We start from the raw sequence: 21,037 nt of genomic DNA, 5'->3' as shown, positions 1-21,037 counted from the left end.
TCGATTCCCTCCAGTTTTTGCAAAGCACCCAAGCTCCCCTGCTACAAAACCTAGCTGGTCACTGAAGTTCTCTGACCGCTGAAGGTCCAGCCCGAGGACGATGGTCGCTGGCTTAGGCTACGGATCAGACACCTCAACCGGGGTAATCGCGCTGCACCGCCGCTGGCGCGGGTGAATTTTTCAGAAACCCGTCCTCAAGCCATCTAGGAACTGCTGTCGGTCCACGACTGGGCACGGAGGCCGCCCCCAGCGCGACTGTCGCCGCCGCACGGCGCCCGGGGGCGCGTCCCCGGGGCCCCGCCTAATGATGGCAATTATAACATGCCAAGTTCGTGAGAAGGCAGAGCCGCGTCCCCGACCGAGTTGCGGCGCTCCGAAACAAGTTCGGGAGCGGGGCTCCCCGCAAGGAGTCAGCCTCGCCTGGCCCTGACCTCCCCTCAGCGGCCGCGCTCGGACGGACGCACCGACGCCCGCCGAGCCCGGTCCAGTCCCCTCCGGCTTCTCCGCACCGCGCCAAGGGGAGCCGCTCGCCTCGCGCTCGGCCACTCACCCTCCTCGCTGGGTCCCGGTCGCAAACCGACGCCCCCGCTGCGGGTCCCCGAATCCCAAGTTGCCCCGAACCGGCGACTGCTCTCGCCCTAGCGAACCCCGCACATCGGTGCAGGCAGACACCTCCGAGGGGGCACGACAAGCCCGGCCGGCGCCCCGGCTCAGCAGCCGCCCGGAACGCGTCGACGATGCCTGGACCTGCTCAGAGAATGAGGCGGTCCGCCAGGCTGAGGCTACCGGGCTCCGGAGGGAGGCGGGGCCGCGCGGCGGGCGGGGCGGAGCCAGCCTTGGGCCGGCCCCCGCGGGGGCGGGGCGCCTCCAGCCCGTGACTGGCGGGGCCGGCAGCCAATCACGGCGACTCCAGGAATCCGGGCGGCCGCGGGCCGTGCGGAGCGCCCGGCCCCGCCCCGCCGCCGCGGTCCAATCGCCTGCGGCCGTGGGCTGGCTCGGAGACGCGCCGGCGGCGGGCAAGTTGGCTGTGGTAGGGAGCCGGGGCAGCAGCCCGGCGCTGTGAGGGCGGTCTCGGGAGGCAAGTGGCGGCCGCAGAGGGCCCTGGCTGAGAGAGGCTCGGGGCCACCCGGACGCCCTGAGGGTCGCGGCGGCGGCGGCGCGCTGTGGAACGCGCAGACTCTGGGTCGACGACGCCCACACCTGGCGTCCGCGGGAGGCGCCGAACTTGGCGGCCCCGAGGAAGCCGAGACCGAAAGAGGGTGAGTCCGGGCCGCATCACCCAGTCACAGTTGGAGGCCCGGACCGGAAACTGGGAGCTCCAGGACCCTGGAAAAGGTTCTGGTCGTAATTTGGTGGTTATTTCCGAAAACAAAACTCCGAGTCTGCGGGCCTCCTGGAAAGTTCATGGCACGTCCCCTCCTCAGCTCTGCGTTCATGCCACCGGCAGCAGGGGAGCTAACCCGGCGCCTCGGCTCCTTTCCGGGCGCAGAGCGCCTGAGGCACTTGGGCAGAGCCCGGGGGCGAAACGGACGCTCGGGCGCTAGACGGCGCCGGAACCCCCGAGACACAGCCTCGGTCCGGCTGCCCTGTAGGAAGGCGGCTGCCGCGCAGCTCCACCTGCTGCTGTCCCGTGGGGCCGCCAGAGGGCCCGGGCCGCGCATCCTCGCGGGCAGGAACCTCTCAGAGCGAGCCCCACGGGTCCCGCCCTGCACACGCTCGGCCCCTGCCCCTGCGCCTTCCGAAGCCCCTGGACCGAGCTCGGAGACGTCTCTAGCGCTGGCCACCGGAGGACCCCGAGCTCCCTGGGCGGGTCGCGGCTGAGGAAGGCTCTGTGGGCTCTGGCCGGCCCGCTCGCTGCTGCTCCTTTTGTCGGCGGATGGGCTCTTCAGCCTGTTTTTAAGCCCTTCCTAATCTTGGCTGCAGCATACACATATACGGAGCTGTGGGTATAAAAAGTCAAAAAGCAGGGAGTTGGGTGTTGCTTTCCAGGCTGAGGCCTAGAAGGCTAGGAAGCCCTAGACGGTAGCTTTGGGGGCATAGCGGCGGCCTCTGTGTACCCGGAACTGAGCCTGCCATAAGTAGGTACTCAAACCATGTTAATAAAATGAAGTTCTGCATGGCAGGAAAGGGTCAGGCTTTTTGGTGCCCTGGCACTTTCCTTACTGACCATTGGCTCCCTCAGATTCCAAAGTCCTTGGAAGTTTCAGTTTCCCATGTGTGAGGGAGTATGGACCTTTAGCTTGGCCCTCCTAAGGATACCTGCACCATAGCTCAGCTCTCATAAGCAGTTTCTTTTTCTTTTCTTTTCTTTTTTTTTTAAGATTTTATTTATTTATTCATGAGAGGGAGAGAAAGGCAGAGACCTCAGCAGAGGGAGAAGCAGGCTTCCTTGCAGGTAGCCAGCTGTGAAACTATTCCAGAATCCCATGATCACACCCTGAGCCACCCAGGTGCCCCTCATGAGCAGTTTATGATGGGAGTCCCTGCAAGAAGAAAAGCAATAGGCCTATAGCTGAAAAGGAATGAAATGGCCCCTCTAGCAGGGAAGGCTACAATTATGAGGTGAGCTCTGGCCTGGTTTGAGATTCAGGTGGTGTCTCCTCAGCTCCCTGTCTCAGTGGAGAAAGGTGCATAGGCAGGCTGTCAGGCAAGAAAATCAGGGTCTGGACAGTTCTTAGTAGGCCCTGGAAATTGATTTGTGATGCAGAAATTGCATATATATTAAAACCCTTCCTCATTTGGTGAATCAAAAGACAGAGACAGGCAAGGGAGTCCACTCCATTCAGTTGCAGCAATTACTTACCATGCTTAATGTCTTGAGAGAATAGCCTTTGCCCACGAGGATTTAGCTGTAGACCACTGAATGGAAAACATACCAAGTCTCTGCCAAGGTTGGGATGGGAAGATAAGAGGAAAAGTATATTTCTTGGGATTTTTCCCCCCATTCCTGGATATAACTAAAGAAAAAGTTTGCCAACAGTGCTTATCGTATTAACACCCTGTGAAGGTTTTTCACAGATGCTTGTGATTATTTTTAAAATCACCTTCGTAGTAGCCAAACATCGTCTGTTGACTGTATTTGCTATAGTATTTATGTTAGACGATGAAAAAAGGAAATAGGAAATATCTTTTTATGAAATAAGTTAGAACTAGATGAGAGATTCCCGCTTCCTGATTTCTAAGGTTTTCTGTGTGTTTATTTCGTACAGACATGATTGTCCATGGGTTCTTGGGCAAGTAACTGGTCTCATTTTCCTTTTTAGAATAGATGACACATAAGAGACAGCACATCTAGACTTAATCACATTTCCATTCCATCTTCTGTCATAATTGGTATTTGACAGTTTATCACTCTGGCACAGACTTATTCCTTTGGGTGTCATTCTCCCAATGATCTCTTGAGTTTGGGCCATCCAATATTCCACAAGGGAAAATAAGATGTATTACTTGTGCAAGAACTCATTGCAGTCCTTTCTTTAAGAAACAAACAGAAAACTATGGAAATCCTGACAAAGAAGTCACCTGTTTAGTACTAGCCGATTTTATTGAAGGAAATTTCTTTCCCTCACAGTGATGAGGAAGTTTGTGGAATGGCTTGGGAACGAGAAGACTGATGTGAGACCATGGAAGCAGGGCTGGTCTTTTGGTGGTGTGGGTGGTGAGCAAATTTGCCTTCAGGCCCTGTCACCCAACCCTGACACTGAAACAATATTTTGGAGCCTTCTAAATTTCAAAAGGATGTAACTGATAGGAGCCATAAGTTATAATCTGAGCTCTGAGTGCTGCTGGCAATCACTTAACCTCCGTTTACCCTTGTTTACTCACCATAAAACAGCAGTGGCAGAATTGGCCTACTCTGTTTAGCTGCTTAAGGGGGACCCTGTGACAATGGTTACAAAGTACTGCAAATGCATGACATTTATAGCAATAGGGATTGTTGAAAAGGAGAACAAACTGATATTGAAGTAGGAAAATAGTGTGGATAGAACAATTCCTCTCTACACTTGGAATCTCTATTCACTTTAATCTCATTGGATTATTGTCCTTTCATTCTAAAAATGGAAATGAGGAAACAGGGCCGTCAAAATTCTTGTTCTTTGATTACCAAATATTTTGGAAGCATTGCTTATGTGAATAGTGTTTTTCCCTCTTTTTTTTTTTTTTTTCCATTTCTACCACCTCTCTCAACATGTATTCACTTTGAAAATTACTCAGAATTTGAACAGGCTGAGCTAAAGACCTGAGCAAAAAAATGCAATCAGAAGCAGCAGATTCTAATACCAGCTATGCTATAGGTTTGTTCTAAGACTATAGGCAAGCCATTAACCTTCCCATACCTTAATTTCCCTTAGTTTCAACCTATGAAACTGCAGCAATACTTCTGATTAATTTCACAGAGAGGAGAGATAGCTCATGATAAGGCACTTTGAAATATTAATTGCCACAGGGAGGACAAAATATCACGTAGGTGATTTTGCAAACTCAAGTATGGTGTTGGTTTGTACACCACAACCAGGAGGTAATTTGTAACAGAGGGACTGCTCTGATACAAAGTCTGCAGCCAGGGTGCTACCACCCACAAAAAACGATGTCTCATGCATTTAAATGACAATGCAAGTGCCCCCTGTGATTTTTATTGCCACAGGTCCAACTAAGTAAAAATGTGGTAACAGAAATGTGTGGGAAAGGGAAGCCTCTATTCTACAAAAACAAAGGGTTTCTTGATACATGCCCTGAAAGAAAACTACACTGAACTTCTTAAAAACGGATGCCACTATGAGTACAAGTCTGATGAAAGACTAGAATGGTCTTGGAAAATGGCCTGATACATAAAACTATGCACATTGGTCAAAAGGACACCAGAAGAGATAAAAAAAAAAAATACTCTTAATTTTAAAACTTCAAAACAGAATGAGTAACACTGAGGAATTGGGGAAAGGAGGGTCACACACTCAAGGGAGAAAAAATAGACTCCCAACCCTTAGAAACAAGACAAAGTGTTCTAAGAAACAGGACAAAGAATATGGGCTCTAGAAACATGATAGACTGAAGGCTGGATTTTCTTTCCACTGCTTCCTAACTCTGAGACCTTGGACAGGGTGCTGAGCTTCTCTGAGCCAAATGCAGTCATGATGAACAGTGCTGAGTTTTTTCTCATTGGCTTGTTAAGAATCTCAGCTGAGAAGCTCTTTGCAATTCTTAGGAGAGGGCTGGGTCACAGTGCATTGTTTGCCAATAACAACAATTCCTAACATTTATTGAGCACTCACTGTGTCCTGCACTGTTCCCTGCCTTTTCATCAAGTTACCCACTTGATGCCCAGAATCACCCTCTGATGTTGCTGCTGGTCTTTTCTTCCTCAAGGTTGCTATCTTCATGGAAGGACTGTTCTAGGATTCATATCCTGCAGGGGACTAAAAGTCAGAAGCCTCTTTTAGTTGTTGTATTTTAAACAAGATCCTATTTTCCTGTGGAAAGGGCTAATCCAATCTTTCCTGGTACCTGGGAAATCAGGCTGCATTGAGCACTTGGTAACACATACATTACAATAAAGGGAATGAGGAATTCAGAATTTGGGACAAAAAAGAGCCATAGAAAACAGTGCTTCAAAACCCCAAACCAAAAAAAACCAAAAAAAACAAAAAAACAAAAACCCCAAACCACTTTCCAGGTCTCTCAGACTGTAAGCTCCTCAATTTGGGCTTCCAAACAGTGTGCTCATCATCTGGATTTGGGGTTTAATGAAAGTTAGTTCCCCTGAGGCAGCAATATGGGAACAGTAACTGGCTAAAGAAAGAAAAAAATGGATTATTGCTTAGAAATGAATTGTGTCATTAGTTATTATGAATACCCCAAATTATGACAGATTCATCTTTAAGTATGCCAGGGAAAAGTAGCCGTGAGCTATAATACACACAGTCGTTTATTACCCAAGAGAATTTAGGTGCTAATATGGATGGTTTTGCATCTGTGTGATTCTGAAACCCACAAAGGATTCCAAGATAGAAAGCCAAATAAAACATAATACAGAGGGCAATGATTTTGATTATGTAACATTTATATATAGCATTTCATTTTACATTTTCAAATTGCTTTTCAGTCATTGGTTTATTCTTCCCAGCACACCTGGGGAGTACATCCATGCTGTTATCCTCTGTTCACAGCTGAGGCAACTGAAACTGAAGGAGGCAAAGTGTTTTGTCCAAGAGCACAACAGAGCAAGGTGAGAAATCGTGCATGTATTCAATCGTGAGTCTACCTTGGCAAGGCACACAGCGATGGGTACTGGATACATGGTTTCTGCCTTGCAGGGAGTCTGCTGGGGCAATAAGTACTTTGTGGATTATGTCTCTAGACAGTAAGGACCAGAGTTTAGAGCAGGAGAAGATGAGTACCCTAAGATTCCTGGAGACAGTAGGATATGAGGCCCTTGTGAGATGGGTAGAATTTTAGCAGATGGAGTCTGAGGGTGGTCAGAATGCCAGAGACAAGACAGGTAGGTGAGTGAATTCAAGGCATACTGGGAAGTGTTTTACTATAGCAGGACAGTTGTCAGAAAAGGGTTGGTGAACATGAGAAAATGCTCCGCATCACTTGCCATCAGGGAAATACAAATCAAAACCACAGTGAGATACCACCTCACACCCGTGAGAATGGGGAAAATTAACAAGGCAGGAAACAACCAATGTTGGAGAGGATGTGGAGAAAGGGGAACCCTCTTGCACTGTTGGTGGGAATGTGAACTGGTGCAGCCACTCTGGAAAACTGTGGAAGTTCCTCAAAGAGTTAAAAATAGATCTGCCCTACGACCCAGCAATTGCACTCCTGGGGATTTGCCCCAAAGATACAGATGCAGTGAAACACCGGGACACCTGCACCCCAATAGCAGCAGTGTCCACAATAGCCAAACTGTGGAAGGAGCCTCGGTGTCCATCGAAAGATGAATGGATAAAGAAGATGTGGTCTATGTATACAATGGAATATTACTCAGCCATTAGAAATGACAAATACCCACCATTTGCTTCAACCTGGATAGAACTGGAGGGTATTATGCTGAGTGAAGTAAGTCAATCAGAGAAGGACAAACATTATATGGTCTCATTCATTTGGGGAATATAAAAAATAGTGAAAGGGAATAAAGAGGAAAGGAGAAAAAATGAGTGGGAAATATCAGAAAGGGAGACAGAACATGAGAGACTCCTAACTCTGGGAAACGAACAAGGGGTGGTGGAAAGGGAGGTGGGCGGGGGTTGGGGGTGACTCGGTGATGGGCACTGAGGGGGGCACTTGATGGGATGAGCACTGGGTGTTATGCTATATGTTGGCAAATTGAACTCCAATTAAAAAAGATATGAAAAAAAAAAAGAAAAGAAAAAGGGGTGGTGAGGAGAAAGGAGATTTTCTAGCACAGTGAATACCCAGCTAAATATATAGATTTTAGCCTGTGGGCAATGGGAGCTCGACTCCTCTCTGACTTCTTCCGTTCTCTCATTATTCTAACATGTACTGAGTGCTAATATACGCTTAGTCTCCAGATGTTTTCTCATACATCAGCTTTACTAACCTTCACAGCATTCCAACGAGATACATATTATTTTTCCTCCTCAAGTGTATGAAAAACTAATGCATTTAGAAATTCAGACTTGCCCACTATCATGAAACTAATAACTGACAGATGAAGAATTTGAAAGCATCACCTTTGACTTTCTCATAGGTACTTATGGGAAGGGGGTGCAGGTTCTGGTTATTGTACTGATGATAGCCATCTAATACCATTCCCTTCACCCTAGCTCAATGTCTTTCCAGAAATGAAAAGAAAATAGGAGAAAAATAAAATTAATTTCTTTTTAAAAAAATTAATTTCTTAACATGTAACTTATTTTATTCCTAAAGTCATCTGTGAGTCAGACAGACACAGCGTGTTTTTCCCTATTTTCTTTGCTCTCCGATTAACAAGTGTCTGCATTTTGATAACTTTAGTCTTGTGAGTATCTTTAATATATTTGGATCTCAGCTTAGTCTTTCCACTAAGCCAGAATCTCTTTCTGGGGAGCTGGTCAATTCAGTGCCCAATCCTTTCCCTTAGCATGCAACCCAACCCATTTTTTGTAGTGCCCTGTGAGGTCTCCATCTCAGCTTGGATTTTGCCCATCAAAAAATAGCTTTTCCTCTCCAGACACATGCTGCTAATTAGCTTTTTTACTGTTTAATCATCAAGACTAAAATACAAGTGAGAGAAGTAGTATTGTCAATCCAAAAATACTTAAAAAGGAAACAGATTGCTTATTTAAATCTTCCTATAAAGAAATAAAGAGATGCTCTCAGGAGGTGGGTATATACTTAGGTGGCATAAAAATTAAAACTGAAAATTTTAACATTTGTTAAAAATAGAGGGCTTCTCATTGATCTCGTTTTGTGGAAGAGTTTCTTTGGAAAATTCCTATTTGTGATCAGTCAGAGAAGTCTTCCTCAAGAGCAAAATACCTGTTAGAAATGACAGGCCAGTGTTGACCCTCTACATGAAGATAAACGGCAAACCATTGAAACAGGGCATTTCAAAATCTTAAATCCAATGCATAACATTCTCCTTGCCTCTCAACCCTCTAGTGCCTTGTTTGGCTTTGCCCAGATTGTATTTTATGACCCGAGCCATAGAGTTTCACAAGTAAATAGTTGAGTGTTTTTCCATGTTTTTTGTTTGTTTGTTTCTTCAAGAGGTTGAAAGAAAGCAAAGTTAACATGTAAGGATCATTAAATTTCATCTAAGATCTTAAAGATTCCATGTGAAAGACACAGAAAGCAAGCACTGGACCAGAAAATTGTATCTGCTTTCTCCTCTGTCTTAAAATGCCATAAGTTTTTCCTGTGCTTTCATGGAGAGCAGTGGTCTGAGACAAGGAGGTCTGTGTTTCACTGAGGAAAGTGAGGAAATGAATCCATGTTGTCTTGACTCCTAGATCTGCAAAGCAGGGATGTTTACCTTGAGATACAGAGAAAACAGAACTTTGAAAGACTCAGAGGAAATCATACAACTTATTGTAACCATTTGCATCTCTTTACAGAGAAAAATCCACAATACATACTTCTGGGGATTTTCCATATTGATGGAAGAGAGTGTTCAGGATACCAAAGTGAATCCCATTGAAGGCATGTATTAGCATTAATTTCTCCTAACTATTGAAATGTAGCTTGTGTGGTTCTTTCTCACCTTAAGATGTTCAGCAAAAATGCTGAAACTCTGAAAGATGATTGATATAGAAACATGCTAGCATTAACCTTATTTTAAAAACAATAACTATGCATAATAGATGAGTTTCCCAACCAATGAGACTCCCTACACTGAGACTCTTCACAGGAGCTTCTGAATTCTTTTTTTTTTTTTTTTAAGGATTTTATTTATTCATGAAAGACACACACACACACACACACAGAGAGAGAGAGAGAGAGAGAGAGGCAGAGACATAGGCAGGGGGGAAGCAGGCTCCCTGCAGGGAGCCTGATGTGGGACTCCATCCTGGGACCCGGGGATCGTGCCCTGAATCGAAGGCAGATGCTCAACTGCTGAGCCACCCAAGCATCCCAAGCTTCTGAATTCTGAGCAAGGTCTGACGGAATAGTGCAGGTAGCAAAATATTATGTGAAAAGTTACTGACATTTTATCTTAGTGTCTGCTGAAGGCCAATCTAGGATTCCTCTGTAAACTGGCATGTCAGCTCCCTAAACCCTGGGAGTCTTTCTGGGGAGGTAGTTGTTGGTGTCCTGTCTATAGGACCCAAAGTTATTGAGTTATAGCATCTCAAGGAACTTTTCATAGCCTCCCCAGTAAGCACTACAGTATACTATCCACAGATATAAATACTCAATAAATATAATTTAATAGAATTTAATTGTTAGCAGGTCTTGAGCTTAACTGAAGCAGACAACTGCCCTTGGAAATACAACCAAACCCTCAGAAGCCCAAAGAGAAAAGAGCATAGTCAAGGTCAGGTGTCCCCAGAACATTTGTGTAGTTCATAGTTCAAACCAGCAGTGGTGGGCATGAGGGCACTAATTCCCATTCAGAGTCACAGAAACCATTCAGTTGGAAATGAATTGGAATATGTAATTGGACGTGGCACTTGAAAGTTTTGTGACTCTTTCAAAGCCAAGTGGAACAAGGAAAAACTGTCTGTTTTCTGATTCCCTTTTCCAAGAAGCTGAAAATATATTGCAAATGAGCCCTTAGTTGTGGGTCATCATCCTTACAAGACCTGTCTTTGGTTCCAAGGTTGGAAATTCTTCCTATGCTTCCCAATCTCACCCACCTCCAACTTGAACTAGGTCTCAGAGTCTCATTTTGACCATATATTTTTTCGGCCAGGTGGGAGAGATGAGAAGAGGCTAAATATAGCTGTGTAAAAAACAACCAGCAAACTAGATAGCACCTTCAGGCTTAACATCAACAATGAGGATGTAACATCAGCTTCAAATCTTGTGTAAACATGCACAAATATTTTCTAAGAATATTTTTCAGAAGAGTATTTTTTAGACAGAATCTCTAAATTGTATTATGAATGATAAATGAGAAGGTTAACAAAGTATATTTCAGGGCCGTTTTACGTATTTGTGGCCATGATTCGCTCTGTCTTTATGACTATTGATTAGGTCAGTTTATTAGTCTTGCCAGAAAGGGAGCATTGCTATACTGTGGTGTTGGGAAAGGATCTTTGAGATGATGATGAAGGTTGGAGGAAAGGCTAGAGCTTATTTTGGTATTTGTTTCATTTTAAAAGGCTGTGACTAGGACTTCATACGTGTCTAATAAGTATGCATGTAACATTTTTATGTTTGCTGAATGCCTTAAAGTCCCCCATTAGTCTCCACAATATCTCTTGAGGGTGGATCAGTATTACTGCCAACAGTTTACATTTGAGGAAGTTTAAGACACAAAGGGATTATGAGATTTATACAAGGTCACCCAGCGTGCAAGCCTAGCTAATAAAAGATGACTGCGAAGCTCTTTCCAAATAAAAAGTGTTTTATAAACATTAGGTAGTATTAATGGGCATGATCCCAGGATGAGTAAAATACTCTCTAGGAATAAAGTGCTCATACATGTTCTATAGGATTAAATCTTTTTAACCTCAGGGCAACTTTTGATGGAGGAATTCTTGAACCTGGCTATGCATCAGAAATGTCTTTATAGCTTTTAGAACATGTGAGCACCTGGGCCCCTACCCAAGCTATAGAATCATAATCAGGGAGGCGGGACACAGATAATTTGTATCTTGTAAAAGCTCCACAGGGGATCCTGATGCTCAGCCACTGTCCTAGACTATAATAATAACCTCAGACAAGCCAAGAGCAACAAGAAGACACCATGGAGTAAATTTAGGAGGAAACACTCTAGCATCTTCAGGCTTCTGTCTACCTAGTTCACATCTATTACTAGCAAAGGAACTACCTCCCTGAAAGACTCAGCTGTGTATCTGTGTATGGAATTCCAGGAAATAGGGCTGAGATGAAAGGTTATTTAAGAACCACCCATGTTTGTTATAATATGTTGGGTAAATTTACTGTGTCTTTTCTTGGGTTATTGCTGAATCTACTCTAATATTCTTATTTGGAGTACCTTGTATAATAATCAACAGTAAAAACCTCTAATATCTGCCCATTCACCCATCCATCAAACATTTATTGAATATGTGCCATGTGTAGATTACAGAGTGAAATTACGTTCTTTGTCCACAGGAGTTTATCAACAACCTGTGATAAAACAGACACAGGTCAAACAAACAAAAACCCTATAATAGTAAGCTATACATATTAAATGATAATCAAGCATATATGAGGCATTATTCATAATGCTAAAAAGTTGAAACAATCCAGATGTCATTAATTGAAAAATGAATAAGTAAAACTTGGTATATCCATACATCAGATTATTATTCAACAATAAAATAGAATGAAGTACTGATACATGCCAAAAAATGGATGAACTCTGAAAAAATATATAAGGTGAAAAAAAGCCAGTCCCAAAGAACCACATATTATATGATTCCAGTTATAGGAAATATCCTGACTAGGCAGATCTATAGAGACAGAAAGTGATTGCCTAAGGCTGGAGGAGGGTGAGATGGGAGGGGCTCTTAATGGGTACAGGGTTTCTTTTGGGGGTGATTAAAATGTTCTAAAAATGATGGATACACAACCCTGTGACTATACTAAAAAAAAAAAACCTCATTAAATCGTATACGTTAAATGAGTGGATTGTGTGGTATGTAAATTATATCTCAAGTGTACATATACGTAAATCTGGTGCTGTACAAACTTGGAGGAGAGAGTGGATTGGAAGAAAGAGTGGAAAATTTCCTGGAGGAAACGGCAGTTGAGTTGAAACAAAAAGGGTGATTTTGTAAAGGAGGCAAGGCTCAGAGATACAGTCAAAGTGCTACTGCTTTCATGCAAGGGCAGTTTATCTGGATTCGATGGGATTTAGGATAGATGAGTGGTGCAGTACATGGGACTAGATGCAGGGTTTTATGCCGAATGGTTTGGTCTTCATTTTCATAGGCAGTTGAGGGCCATGATGGGTTGGTGAGTGGTCGGATCAGGCCCATGATTTGCAAGGATAATTGGAGGTGGTGATAAGGTAGATGGGAGATGGGGTTGGGAAGCCAGTGAGCAAGGGAGACCATTGAAAGAGTCTGGGCTTTTGCAATGCATAGGCAAGAGAAGACGAAGCCCTCAACTGTGTCAATAGCGTTGAACACTGAAACAAGGAAACAGATGAAAGGAAATGCATAAGAAGTCGAATCTTAAAACTTGGTGGCCATGGGGAATAGGTAGGAAGGCACAGGATATATATATATATATGTATATATATATATATACATATATATATATATATATATACACACACACACACACACACATACACACAGAGAGCACAGTATTTTAGAACATACAAGGGCCTGGGTCTTTTTTTTATTAGTTACTTAGAATCATAATGCAAAAACTATTATTGAAATAATACCAAGCAGACAAATCATAGTTCTCTAACAACTTGCCAACAAGGTGGCAAGTATAATCTCTTGATTACAGAGACTCTTAATTCTTAACAATGTATATTGTGAATAAAAGGATAGATGGAAGAGAGAAATGCTATCCAACCATTTTTTCAGCTCTTTGGAATCAGACCTTCCCTTGTTGAAGAAACACTCATTTATGGCCTCCTCTGAATGACTAAGTATTTACCTCTTGCTCAGACAGCTTCCCTAGAAACATTTCCTTTGGTGTGAGCAACTTGGATTTACTGCCAGGGCAACACCTCTCATCATCAACACCCACGCTGCCTCTTGGCTTGGTCCTTACCGGCAGGTGTTCATAAGTCACATTTTGTTTTGCTTCTAATAAGAGCACAGTCTCACAAAAGCATAGGCTGCATGTACCACATATTATAACTTTCATTTACAAGTGTTCTTATAGGAGAGATCTGAAAATGTGTGAGTCTTCAGGATCAGGAAGACAAAGACTCTTCCCTTAATCATGCCAGGCCACGCCTATGTTTTCCATAAGAAGGAGGGTCAGCCAGATCCTAGGCAAGGTCAAATAGAAACAGTCTCTTCCACTGCATGGCACAGCATTCCCTGGGAATCTGTTATGGCCTTCTTCATGGGCTCCAGAAGGTGTTGCCAATGACACTACCTGCTGTTAGCAGAGTTTGGGAATAGCATCCCTGACAAGTGCCATACATGAGTTTAACCAAGCAGGAAACACCATTTAGAATACCACTTGCTGAGATGTGGCTCTTATCTGTGCCTGTCAGTGAACAATGACTACAACAAGCCTTGTTCAATCACAGTTGTTAGCAGAGCTAATTATAGCAGTCTCGGGTGGGAGGAATCCCAGCAGACACGTCCTCTAAGGGACTTCCATCACAGGTTCAAACACTGGCTTTGCAGGTAAGCAATGGAAACAGGCCCCTTGCGGGAAGGCCTTTAAACAACAGTTCTCCGTAACCTTGAACGTATCTTCACTCCACAATTGGCGAGGGATCATTTTCAAGAGAACCACCATCAGAGAGTGAAGGAGGAAAGGGACATTTAAAGCCAGTAGGGTAAATGTTCTGGATTAAATGAGAGCAGAACTGGGTATTATTCCTTGGGTCGTCTTTGACTCACTGCATGACCTGATGAGGTCGCTTCCCCTTTCTGGGTCTCACTGTTCTCATCTCAAAAATAAGGATAATAATACTGGCTCTATTTATATCACAGATTGTTGAAAGAATAAAATAAGATATATAGTTTAAAAAGATAGAAGTTGGGGAAAAATAGAAAATGCCATATGACTCTAGGTAGTGTCACTGATATTCCCCTTCTCCTGGTCTACATTTTACTGACAAATGATGAAAGGGAGTAAGAAAAAAGTCTGTGCTGTTGCAGAATCTCAGACCTTATTTTCTGATGCCTCTGAGTGGTACTATAGTTTGCTCATTTTCAGATTTGCCTCCCCCTCCCCAGTTTATTCTGGCATAAGCTCATCTCAGTTTGAGGAGTTGGAGAAGACCCTGGGGATCTGAAGAGGACAACAGCCTGTACCCATCTAGTCTCATCTAAACAGCACCTGTTGCAGTCTGTCTTAAAATTCTCCTCTCTCCCCTCCCAGGGAGGGGGATTTGGGAGGATGATTTGGGAGGATGTCAGCCCTGAATGAGTCCCACAGTCAAGCTGGGACTTGAGGGGACACCTCCAGGACAGAACCAAAAAGAATTTGTAGGATGGGCTGAACATGTCTTAATCTGGGTCTCTAACTACATTCTTGTTCCTACTAAAAATCTCAGCACACTTCTAATCAAGCAAGGCACGTCTACTTATCTGATGCTGCTGTCAGTGATAGAAAAGGATATTATGGATTTGGCAGAGAAGAAAAAGGAGATTTATTTCCAGTGGCTGAAGATGTATCTTTTCCAGATATGCAAAACCAGTCAGAGCATTAAAAACATATCAATGAAAAGTGATCAGGTTTTGTGAGAAGAAACCATTCTTGACTTCAAAACAATAAGGAAGATTATAAGGATTCCAAAGCTATGGTTTAAAAAAAAAAATGACAATAGGGCACCAGTGAGACTACCAAGCTTTTACCTGCCCCCTTAGGGTGAGGTGACATCTCCATTTAAATGCACCCCTAGTTTTCAGTGTTTAAGTCCCCTCTTTTTCTCTTTCTCTTTTCTCCTTCCAATCATTTATCTTTTTTCAATGTTCAGCATAACTAAAAAGTCTAAGTAGGGAACTGCACATAATTGTAGACTCTGCACCATTGGCAGAATGATGCTTCTTTCTCAGTATTTGTAATTATCTGTTCCATCCTTGCTTACTCCTAGTAAATTTATGTAGAATGACAGCAGCGTCCTTTATTTCTTTTGAAGGTACTTCTTGCTTTCACTTTGCGTAGAGGTTACATAAAACATCAAGAAATGCAATATTGTGTTTTTTTATGTAGTCACACATTTACAAATAGAAAATACCACTTTAAATGAATCAAGTGAAAGGGAAGAAATAGCTAATTATGTTTTAGCTATTGCAATTACTTGGGAAGGTAAAGAGATTGAAAAAAAAAATACTTTGGTATCTCAGACTGTGATCACCCTGAACAAGCTGGCCTACACCTGCCAGCTAGAAGGTTGTTTTATGCTAATAGGTGAGAACTCCATGACTTCCTTTGCCCTCTCAACCTTTTCTTTGTTACTGGCTTAGAGAAATGTGACATTGCTAAAAACTCCAACTTGAAAATGCTTCACAGAGCAGGATCCTTGCCAAATTCAAGATTCTTGCTAGTTTGCAAGATGGGAGCTGTCATGCAGAACAAAAGTCTGATACTAGAAGTCAGCAATCACAATGGGAATAAATCCCACAATCTGGTTTCTGAATGTCTTAATCTCATCCGATCTTAAAAGAGTGATGCTGGCCTTACTTTGAGGCTAACTTTATAAAGAGAATATAGAGGGAGGTGGAGTTAAATCCTGAAACTTAGCTCTTCTAGCAGCTCCTTCCCAACTTCTAACATCTTTTTTTTTTCTTTTACAAGGTCATGAATAGATGCCCATTTTTATCTGTTAGCATTACATTCCTAACAAAGAACTTATGACAATGCCTCCTTTGCCTGGTCAAGGAACAAGGGAGTTACTCAGCTAATAGTTTAACTTAGTCCCATGATGCACTTGTACATTTTAACCGAGTTTTGAGGGAAGTGGTTTCTATGTTTTATTTCTCTCTTTCCTCCCTTAGTGGTCAGGGCATGGACTGACCTTGCCAAGAGGACTTGGGATCATTGATGGGGTCTTCTGTGCAATGCAGTGCATAATAGAGCCAATTAGAGTTTCTCAGGGGAGTTGGGTTGCGTTGTTGAATTGTGAGTAGCACAATGGGCTGAAGTTGCCTTTAACTTGAATCCTCTCTATTTCTTGGTGTTTCTGAATTAATTAGAAACGTTTCAATTAATATTAGGCCTACCTTGTTTCTAAGGGCAAAAGCTTTCCATCAGGAAGAGTTCAAATACAGCATTTTGGCATGAGGGAAGGATGGCTTTGACACTCAGTATGAGTCTGTGCTGGATTCTTCTTATTGTATCTAATATATTGGCTGGCACTGCTTCTATGAGCTTTTCTTCTCCATCTTTTGTATGATTTTGTTTCCCCTTCTCCTGAAGGTTTATGTCCTTCCAGCCTTTATAATTCCAAAGTACATTGGCTTTGGCACTCATCCTTTTTAAACCTGAGAGGGGAGAGGTAAAATCCTGAACATTGGTGCCTAAATGAAAGACAGGCCAGTTGAGATCATTCTCTATTGAAGGTTCCTCAATGTTCCTCTTGGATTTCTGTGTTAATAGAGAGATACAAGATCTGTGCCAGGTGTAGGATTTTGGGTCATAGTGTCAAAGTATTCTTGTGTCTGTGGTGAGCAAGAACCCTGGGTCTGATACATGCATCTGCGGATGAGGATGGGTTGCCATGGTTTACTCTCCAGTGTCAGAGTCACTCTGGAAACCCCTGAACTCTGCTGCCCAAACCTAAGCTAGGCTGATGGTTATGGTACTTCCCAACATGGCTTGTCATTTTTGGATATTGAGCTAATCGGTTAGCCAAGTCTTCAGCCCTCCTCTTTGATGCTTTTTGTTCTCTTAGTTGCTTTTTAAAAACAAGATATGTTTGAAAACTTCATGAAAGATAGATACTCTGCAATCTTTTCCAAACCGTCCACTCATCATCCTACTGCAATTTTCTTTCAGGCTATGTCTTCTTCCATTCCCCCAACAAAAATAATATTCTCAGTAAAGTCAAGTTACCATTTGTATTAGTTTCTTATTGCTGCTGTAACAGATTATGACAGACTTGGTGGTGTAAAACAACACAAGTTTATTCTTTTATAGTTCCACAGGCCAGAAGTCCTAAATCACTTTCATTAGGCTCAACTCAAGATGTTGCTAGGGCCCTTACTTTCTGATGGCTCTGGGGAAAGTCTATTTCTTTGCTTTTCCTAGCTTCTGGAGGCCACTTGGATTCCTTGGCTCATGATCTCTTTCTTGTATCACTCCAGCCTCTTGCTGCCTTTGTCATATCACATGCTTCTTCTTTTGTAGTCCCTCTGTCTCCCTCTTTTAAGGACACTTGTGGTTATATTTAGGACCCACCTGGATAATCCAGGATAATTTCCCCATCTCAAGATCCTTAACTTCATGGCATCTGCAAAGTCCTTTTGTATATAAGATAACATTCACAGGTTCTAGGGATTAGGACCTATCCTAATTTCCAAATCTACTGTCTTCTTTTAATTCCTCATCCTAGCTCTTTTGACAGTAGATACGGTCAACTATCCTGGAAAAATTCATTTTCTGACTTTCAAGATGTGACTATTTTCCATTGCTGTAATAACTCCATTGTTTATCTTTCCCTCTAGAATGCAAGCCTCTGAGTAGGATCCTTGGCTGTCTGTCTGCTGCTCTATCCTCACTGCTTAGAATACTGCCTGGTGCTATCATATAATCAAAGACAGCGAAGAATACAAATTACATGACCTTTCCCCACCCTTCATTCTATCACCTCTTATTCTCATTTTCCTTTACTGGCTTTTCCTCCATCCATGTGGTCAAATTTGGTATTTCCCAGGGTGTAGTCCTAGCCCACTTTTCTCCATCTGTGCCAGATGGATGCAGTTCCAGTCACATTCCAGTCAAATCTGTACCTCCAGCCCAGACCTCTGACTTGAACTTTCAACTTTAATCTTTACCTGGATATCCCACAAGCATGGCAAATTCACCATGTCCCGTCTTTCCCACCTATCAAGCACAACCAAAGTCTAACCTCCTCTTCCTTTTATACTGTCTCAGGATTTATCCAGTAGCTATAGCAAGTAGACTGGCAGACATCCCAGACTCCATGCTTTCTTCTATTCATGCCCCGCCCCCACCCCTGGTCCAGTCAATCATGAAGTTTTGTCAACCTGTCTCCCAAATATGTCCCAATGTCTCTCCCTATCTAACTCCCATTGCCCTGGTTCAAGTTGTCATTACTCCCATGAGTGGGATATAAATCAACTTACCAAACTGTTTCTCTGGATTTCTCTTGAATAGGATGGAGTGGCATGCTCTTAAACTTCCTGCATGTGTACCAGAGCTACTGATCATAGCCAACCATGCCTTCAGTCTCTGCTGAGTGGGCAGTGACTGATTTGCATACCATCTGACCTTGGCTCCCAGAGCCAACTGGGTCCAGGATGGGTGCCTGACCCACGGGTGGCTTCTGCTATAGTTCTGATCTGCTACCATGACATGGGTGGCTGGCTATAAAATATAAGCTGAGTAAAATCCCTCTTTTGGAATTTTAGAATAGCAAGGCTGAGAGACTCAGACCACTGTATTGCTGAATGGAAGGATCAGCAGAAATGATGGGCATAAGCAAGCTGCAGTTATAGGAAAGCAGATACTGTGAGTAAGTAGGGGAACTGGTGAGTCAGAAGGGAAGAGGGAAAGAAAGAGGCCAAGACACTGCAGAATGGGTGCTGCCTGTTTCTGTGGCTCTCTAAGGGTGCTTCCTGAGGCCTACCCCAGGATTCCCATTGTCACATTTCCATGAGTTGCTGCATTATTATAAACAAACAAAACAGCACTTGTCCAAGTGAGCCCTTGCTTCCTGCAATAAATTGGCCAAAGTGATATGTTTTCCAGTAAGCCCTTTTAATGTTATATGAGACATCTGGAAGAAAACAGCACTATAGCCAAAAGCAGCAATGTGCAGTCCCAAACTCTGTGTTTATTTCACTCTATTTTAAAGCATTAGCTTAGGGGGAAAAAAGAAGTTTATGTTACTATTTCCTTTGGGAGTGGGAGAATATTATGATGAGCTTTTTGTGTCAAAATTAGTCTTTATGTAAAAACAAATTGATGCCTACAAACATGATTTCAGAAAGGAAAAGTATGAAAATGACTATAATAAGTGACTGAACATTATCTGATACTTATCAATAATGGGATAATGAAACTACCTTTCAGATGCCATGTTTCTAGATAGCTGCCTTTCTGCTTTTCAGCTATTGGAACAGAGGGATTGCTAAAGTTCTCCAGGATTCTTAGTCACATGACCACATTCCTCTCTCAAATGTGAATTAATAAGTAGATTGATTTAAGATTTATAGGTTAAAAAAAACATTTGGTACATATAATCAATACTCTGAATATAGAATACAATCAGAGAGCATCTTTATTTATGTCTCCTGCCATCCCTATAAATGTGTTCAATGGGGGAATTTCTTACTCTGTTCAGGATAAAAATGAAAAACCAGAGTAAGTGTCAGGATTCTTTCGAATATTCTCAGGCAACAGAAAGGCCCATGGTCATTTACACTGTGTTGGGTGTGTCCGTTCCTATTTCATAATCAAAACTAGAACTTGCTTTGAAGTTGTCTTACCTGGAATCAGTGTGAAGCCACGTGCCGGTTAGAAGCTGTGGAAGGGGAAGGCCTTTCTTTCCTTGCTCCTGGAAGCTCTGGTTCTTCTAGAGTTGGGATGAGGCAAAAAAAAGTGCTCAAGGGCAGGAGAGTTGTTACCTAGTGGTGATGTTTCAAGATGACCTCCAGCTCTCTGGGCCTGGTAACCATTCAAAGCAGACATTTCACAGAGGCTTTCATGGGTTCTTGGGAGGTGTCTCACCTGCAGTTCCCGTGATTTAGACAGATGCACTCCCTATCTGAGGGGCTCTCCTCAGCCCCTAGGAGCCCAGGATCCTACCTCTGCTTCTCTCCTGAGGCTCCCCCAGCCAGCCAGCCCTCTCTCTCGTTTGGCTCACATCTGATCTAGGAAGAAACATCCAAGCATATTTTTCTGGACAAACTCAGAGCAATAGCAGCTCTCCTTCACTGTGCAGTAGGAGTGGCTTGCTAGCTAATCTCTCACGTGACATGCCAGCAGGGAGTTAGGCTACTGTGTTCTTCCTACCTTGGGACACACATCAGGCTTTCTAATGAGCCCCACTTATATCCATTTCTCTTTACATTAGGTGATCCCAACCTTTGCTCTGATCAGAGTCTCACTGAGCTGGAGTCAAGGTGTTATTCCAGGCTCTGGTTCTTACACCAGGCTTAGGATACTTTTCTAGGCTCACGTCTTATTGACAGAATTCATTTCTCAAAGCTATAGGACCAATGTCCCCATTTTCCTACCAGCTCCTGGCCAATAACTACTCTCAGCTTCTAGCAGCCACCCAGTTTCTTGTCATGTAGCCCCAGTAGGCAGTTTACGACATTGATGTTTGCTTCCTTCCAGGCTGGCTGGAGTACATCTCTGTGATTTCTTCTGCAACCGGACAGAGAGAACTCTCTGCTTTTAGAGGGCTCACCTGGTTAGATCATGCCCAACCAGGATAATCTTGCTTCTGCCATTTGATATATCATAATCAGAGCAGTGATATTTCATCATATTCAATGAGTTCCACCCACATTCACAGAGGTGGGAGTTACACAAGGGTGAGGGTTCATTAGGGCCATCCTAGAATATTGCCTTCCACAAG

General features: G+C 43.4%; 1 protein-coding gene and 1 long non-coding RNA gene across 3 annotated transcripts in view; one reads left to right on the top strand and one right to left on the bottom strand.

Annotated features, from left to right (window-relative positions):
- The window catches only part of MARCHF3 (membrane associated ring-CH-type finger 3), a 178,342-nt gene that overhangs the window by 136,676 nt on the left and 20,629 nt on the right, over window positions 1–21,037 (bottom strand). The window contains exon 1 of one of the 2 annotated variants that reach the window (XM_025994997.2): window positions 551–814. The exons of the other annotated variant lie outside the window; for it this stretch is intronic. The gene's annotated coding sequence lies outside the window, so the exon portion shown is untranslated. Of the gene's footprint in view, window positions 1–550; window positions 815–21,037 lie in introns of those variants that run through there. 2 annotated transcript variants of the gene reach the window in all.
- Window positions 998–21,037, top strand: part of LOC140594591 (uncharacterized) — a 148,466-nt gene continuing 128,426 nt past the window's right edge. The window contains exons 1-3 of the long non-coding RNA XR_011995591.1: window positions 998–1,259; window positions 6,101–6,223; window positions 9,063–9,147. This is a non-coding gene — a long non-coding RNA (uncharacterized lncRNA). The remainder of the gene's footprint in view (window positions 1,260–6,100; window positions 6,224–9,062; window positions 9,148–21,037) is intronic.

The sequence above is a fragment of the Vulpes vulpes genome, chromosome 12 (genome assembly GCF_048418805.1).
Source record: "Vulpes vulpes isolate BD-2025 chromosome 12, VulVul3, whole genome shotgun sequence".
In the NCBI taxonomy this organism is placed as follows: domain Eukaryota; kingdom Metazoa; phylum Chordata; class Mammalia; order Carnivora; family Canidae; genus Vulpes; species Vulpes vulpes.
Note: the sequence above shows the minus strand (reverse complement) of the source record. Positions and strands in the feature narration are given on the sequence as shown.